The sequence below is a fragment of the Arachis hypogaea genome, chromosome 18 (genome assembly GCF_003086295.3).
Source record: "Arachis hypogaea cultivar Tifrunner chromosome 18, arahy.Tifrunner.gnm2.J5K5, whole genome shotgun sequence".
Taxonomy (NCBI): Eukaryota; Viridiplantae; Streptophyta; class Magnoliopsida; order Fabales; family Fabaceae; genus Arachis; species Arachis hypogaea.
This window is the reverse complement of record NC_092053.1, coordinates 90410480-90417065: the sequence shown is the minus strand read 5'-3', so window position 1 is coordinate 90417065 and position 6586 is coordinate 90410480.

Below are 6586 nucleotides of genomic sequence, written 5' to 3'. Positions count from 1 at the left end.
CTTATTGGGATTGTTATTTGTGACAACCAATATTTTTGATTGGGAGGATTGTTTGTTGGTGTAGAACTATACTTGCAACGAGAATTCATTCAATTGAGGAAATTCTATACCAACACGACAAATTTTCTTAAATCAAGCTTCAAGATATTGATTCTAATAAGAAGTTCATTGTTAATGGACAGAGAGTCAAGCATTATCTTGAAGGCAATGTTGAGCAAGAATGCTCAAAGCTGAGACTAGATTAAAAGCTCAATAAGGTTTAGCTAAAGACAATAAAGAAGCGCTTATTGGGAGGCAACCCAATTTTTACTTATCTATGTTAATTTTATATTTTCCATTTTTATTTGGTGTTTTCTTTAGGATGATGGTCATGTGGAGTCACAAAAATCAAAGCAAAATCAAAAACAGCATTAAAAACAGCTCACCCTGGAGGAAGAGTGACGTTAAGATTTTTGCCAGTAAGGAAGTTCATAAAAACAGTCGCGTTGTAGATATAGTCTCTAAACCAACAAAAATCCCTTCGTGCAAACGTTTTGGTTGTCACAAGTAACAAACCCCTTTTAAAATTGATAACCGAGTATTTAAACCTCGGGTCATCTTCTCAAGGAACTGTAGGGAAGTATGTTCTTATTATTGGTTATGGAGGTTGTAAAATCGGGGTTGAGAGTGAAGAGTAGATATGACAAATAATTTAAATGACAATTAAAATAAATAAATACTGTAAAGCAAATTTTTGGCAAGGTAAGAGAAATTGGAAGTCCAACTTAGTTATTCCTCTCAACAATAGTGAAAGTTGAATCTTAATTCCACTTAGTTAACCTTTACTAAAGTAAAGGAAAGTCAAGGGACTAATTAGTTTGACCTTAGAATCCTATTTATTTCCTAAGAAAAAGTTGGGATTATTGAAGTTCAGTTCAATTAGCAAGATAACGATTATCAATTATGCTGAGTTTAATAATGTTGAGTTACTGATTTCTTAACCAAGACCAAAAAGGGAAAAAGTAAAATTGTTGGAATAAAAATGTCCTTAGATGGGAAGCAATAATAACTTAAATTAAAGAGAACAATAATAAACTGAAATACCTCAAATAATCATTAATTCAAATAATAATCTGTAACATGGAATAATTCATAAGCTAATTGGGCAACATCTGTAGATACGAATAAAAGCATTAAAGTAAAAGTAGCATAGAAACATAAATTAAAGTAAATATTAAACCTGGATCGAGAGTCACTCTTAAAAACTAAGAGAAGTCCTAAATCCTAATCCTAAGAGAGAGAGGAGAGAATCTCCCTCTCAAAACTAAATCTAAATCATGGAAAGTAATAAAAGTGCGAGCTCCCTTTTGAATGGATGCATTCTCCCACTTTATAGCCTCTAGTCTGTGTGTTCTATACCTGGATCTGGGCCAAAAGGGCTTCAGAAATTGCTGGGGGCATATTCTGTAAATTCTGATACGTGGCCTCTGTCACGCGTCTGCGTGGGTCACGCGATCGCGTCATCTGGAGTTTTCCTTGTGGCGTGGTCGCGTCGGTCACGCATCCGCATCGAATGCGCTATGCTCAAGTCGCACGGCCACGTCAGTCATGCGGCCGTGTCGCTGCTTCTTCGCTCCTGGCACGCGATCGCGTCGTCCATGCGATCGCGTGGATGCCAGTTTCTTCAAAACTCCGTTTCGCACTTTCCTTTCATTTTTGTATGTTTCCTTTTCCATCCTTTAAGTCATTCTGTCTTAGAAAATCTGAAACTACTCAACACACTAATCACGGCATCGAATGGAAATAAATGTAATTAAAATAATTAATTTTAAAGCTTAGGAAACATATTTTTCACGTACATCACATAATAAGGAAGGAAAAGTAAAACCATGCAATTAATATGAATAAGTGGGTGAAGGATTGAATAAATCACTCAAACTAAGCACAAAATAACTCATGAAATATGGGTTTATCAACCTCCCCACACTTAAACAATAGCATGTCCTCATGCTAAATCCAAGGTAAAGAATAAGGTAAGGTTAAAGTGGTGGAATGTTATGCAATGCAACCTATTCTAAATGCGTCTACCTAAATGAGTCATGCAATTCCAATTTATCCACTCATATATAAAGCTTACATGTAGTCAAATTAATTCACATTCTCAAGGAGTCATATATATATATATATATATATATATATATATAGCCAACCCTTAAATAATAAAGCATTTTAGCAAATGAGATGGGAAATAAAAATATTGTACAAACTTGCAAAACAATTAGTAAATTAAGCACAGATATATGTTGATGAGTTATTGAACCCTCACTGGATTTTGTGTTTACCCTCTAGTCACTCAGTGTTTATTGGGTTTATTCACTCTACTTTTCTTTTTATTCTTACTTTCTATAATTTTTTTCTTCATCTAACCAATCAACAATTATAGAGTACAGTCATACCAAAAGTCATGAGGTCTTTAATTAAGGTTGTAATGGGGCCAAGGTAAAGGTAAGGATATATGTATAAGGCTAAGTGAGCTGATAAGTGAATCCTTAATTAGACTAGGATCTCACCTAACATACATATTTAGTAGAACAAACTTCTTTACCAATTTTCCCATATTATCCCACTTGTTGTTACTTGCTCATGTTTCAATTTTATTTTTATCCCATGTGCATAGCTTTTATTTTGCATTGGGGAATTCTTTTGTATCCCCTTTTATTAAATGCTGAAAAATAACTTTTTTTTATTGCACATGGTAATTGACTCACTTTGATTTCTCATGAGCATGCTTCCCAAATTTTATTTTATTTCTTTTAACTTTTCTACCTTTTGTTTCTATCATCCATGTTCCCAATAGGTTTCCCACATTTTAATCTATTCATAATTTTCTATCTTAAGCTAACCAAGGATTCAACTTGGGATTTTATTTTGTTTTTCTGCTTAAGGCTAGTAGTGTGGCTAAATAGAATAAAAGGGATTTTAAAGGCTCAAGGGGGCTAACAAGGGTGATGTGAAAGGTAGGTTATTTTGGGGTAAGTGAGCTAAAATCAAATGATGGCCTCAATCATTCTTTTGGTATGTATCTATATTCTATATTCTATATTCTATAATTAGACATATAGATTAAAGCAAAGTAAAGAACATCAGAATAAAAAGAAGTGAAACACACAGGAATGAAATTATGGTTTGAATGCAACCATACAATTAAGCTCAAGACTCACAGGCTGTGTTTTCTCTAACTCAAGCATCATATATCATTCATATATGTTATGCAGGTTTAGTTAAAAATTCCCATTATTCTCGTAAAAAAATTATTTAGGGTAGCCTTTAAAGTTTTAATGTTCCTCCTTGATGAAATGTTGTCAACTTAACTATATGATGTAATGCTATATATACAAGGTTTATGGATTTAAATCTGTTATGTTCAATTTCCTAGCTTACTTCCTTTTTATATTTTTCAATTTAACTATGCTATCTTATGCTAAAAAGGGTAAACTATACTAATTAATCCACTAATAAGTCAGAATTGCAAACTAAACTAAATAACTAAAAATATGAACTAAAAATGCAAAATGCAAAAATAGAGTAAAAATACATAAAAGCAACAATGTATAAGTACTCAGAAAATAACAGTAAAAAGAAAAATACAGAAAAATATCCAAAATAAAAGAAAAAAAAAGAGATGTAGTGGTTCACCAAAATAAAATGCCAGAGATGGCGACCTCCCCACACTTAAAATGAAGCATCGTCCCTGATGCTCAGTCAAGCCGGGTGTGAAGGGGTGTCATCACTGGTAGGGATGGTAGCTGGAGGCTCTGTGGTGGTGGTGGGCTGAGTGTCTGGCTGCTATAGAGGCGGTACTGACTGGATCGGGATCTCCGGATCTGCAGCCTCGATCTGATGCGTAACCTCCTGATGTGGTGCAGCCTGCTCTGTGCCTGCCTGCTGATGGGTCTCCTCCTGGAAGTGAGTCGCCTCCTCGTGCTCATCCTCCGCGTCCTCTGATGGCTCTGATGGTGTGTCGGGCTCGGAGGGGATGTCACCACCCTGTCGGATCATCAGCTTCAGATGCGAATAGCGTCGCTGGCTGCGACGCTCCAATCTCTCATACCGGCACCGGTTACGGCGCTCCATCTGATCAAGCTGTCAGAATAGGCGGTGCACGAGGCGGTATAGGGCTCAGAGGCAGGTGGAGGTGCAGTGGTGGCAGCAGGGGCAGCCGTGGATGAAGAGGGTCCAGCAGACGGTGGGGCTGTCTCATCAGTAGCAGTGAAGGGTGGTGGTCTGTAGCCCAAAGCTAGGAAGTTCCTGCTGTGAGGAATGATCTTCCTGCAGTCCGCCGCTGGTGGTCTCTCATCGGCATCCTCCCATGGCACGTCAGCTCGACGGCCTAGCTGTGTAACCAGATACGGAAAAAGGAGGGTGCCTCGGACGTGGACCCTGGCCATATAATGCCGGATAAAGCGTGGTAGATAAAGGTCCTTACCCTCCATCACACACCATAGGAGGGTAATCATAGCAGATGGGATCTCCGTCTCATGAGTACTCGGCATCACATAGTTGCTCAAGATCTGGTGCCATAACCGAGCCTCATCATTTAAGTACGCCCTCTTGATCCCTCTAGGTATGGTGGTGTCCTGACCCATCTCCCAAGGAACAGTTGGGTCGAGAGCTATCCGTGCCTTCACAGCATCCCAATCAAACCTTATCAGGCGCATGTCCTCCTCAGCCTTTTTATAACCATCAGGCTGATCGAACTTGGCTGGGAGCCAGAGAATGTCCTCTATGGCCTCCTCAGTGACCAGAATCTGCTTTCCTCTCAGGTTCACTACATCTAGGGTAGTGATGTAGTAATTGCAGTAGAATTCTCGGACCCAAGATGCATTGACCTCTGTCAGTGCTCTTTCCAAAAAGAACCAGCCTCTTTGCTTGATTTGCTGAGTGGTGTACTGCTGGAGTGCTTCTGGAATCCTCAGAGTTATCTCCAGGTATAGATTCCTGGAGTTTGCAAATGCCAGATACTTCAGCTCACAATATCGGTTTGCAAATTTTATTGAATCATGTGCAGGGAGCAGCTGGTCAGCTTTTTCCTGCTATGTAAAGTTCTTCTCCCGCCATGAGGTATCATGCATTAGGTCAATGATGGACTGGGATGAATCTCCTCTTTTGCGCTTGCCAGTAGCTTTGCCCTTTCCTTTCCTCTATGAGGCAGACATCCTGAAAAATGGAAAACCAGGATATATAAAAATAGGAAAGCAAGTAGGCATATAGGCAAAGAAAACACAAAGTGGCATGGGAGAATTTGAATGAGGTAAATGAGTTAAGTAAATGTGCATTAAGGATTGTATAGTAGTTTAAAAGTTTGAAAGGAAGAAGTTACAATCCAAAATGTATCAGAATTCAAGTTAAATGGAAAAATTGTCATGATGCCATGGTTAGAAAGTTAGAGGAAAGTGAAAAATCAGAAAAGATATTTTAAAAGGTTAGCATGGTGAGAATTTGAAAAAGAAGTCAGTAAATTAAAATTAGTGAGTCAGTAAAAAGTGGGTTAAGGTAAGTGGCATAAAGAAAATATTCCATGTAACAAGGATTCACAGGTAGGAACTATAGTGACTCAGAACCAAACAAGAAAAACAAGTAGATGCTGATTTTTAATAGATATAAAGAAAGCAAAAATTGGAATCAAAACATCACAAATGCGGTTTATAAACTAGGAAATCAAAAAGGATAAGAAAGCATGCCCTGGCAATTATGAAATGGTTTGGTTAAAGCAGTGGAAAATAGAGTTCAAATTGCCAAACCGAAATATGAATGAAAACAGTTTTATAGAAATTTGGGCAGCATTCCGGCTAAAATTGGATTATCCCGGAAAATAAACAGCAAACAAAGCAGTTCATATGAATTAAAATGTCAAGCTGCAGGTACATATATATAATATAAACATGAAAATTTAATGTAAAGAGCAGCAATATACAAGAAATACAGCATATGAACAAGATTATAGCAGCAACAGATTTGCAAATATGATAAAACAGAAGCAAGAACAGTGCAAAAAAATAGACCTAGAGCCACTAACCACAGCCTAGGCTACCTAACAACCTAAAATCCACTACAACATGCAAGACTATCTATCCTAATTATGAACAGAAACGGAAAAAAATAAGAAGAACTACGAACGGATAAAACAGATTGCGTGTTGCGGAACCTGGAAGGCGGAATAAGGAGAGTAGGCAGGAAGGTGGTTGGGTGGTGGTGATGGTGGCGTCCGGTGGTTGGCACGGTGGCTGGCGGTGGTGGGCACGGTGGCGCGGCTGTTCGGCAGGGGAAAGGAGAGAGTGATGGGGTAGGGAAAGGGAGGGGGAAAAGGGGTGGTGTTGCTGGTTGAAGGGGGGTTATGGTAGGACGGTGGTGGCGGCGTGTGGTGGCGCGGAGGGGGGCAGTGGCGGGGGAGGAGGGAGTAAGAAGAAATAGGAAGAAAGAAGAGGGGGTTGGTTGCGGCTGGGGACGGACGGCGACGGTGGGTGGTCGGCGGTTCCCGGTGGTGGTTGGTGCAGCGGTAATGGTGGCTGGGTGGTGGTGGTTGAGGGTTGGGGAGAGAGAGAGGGGG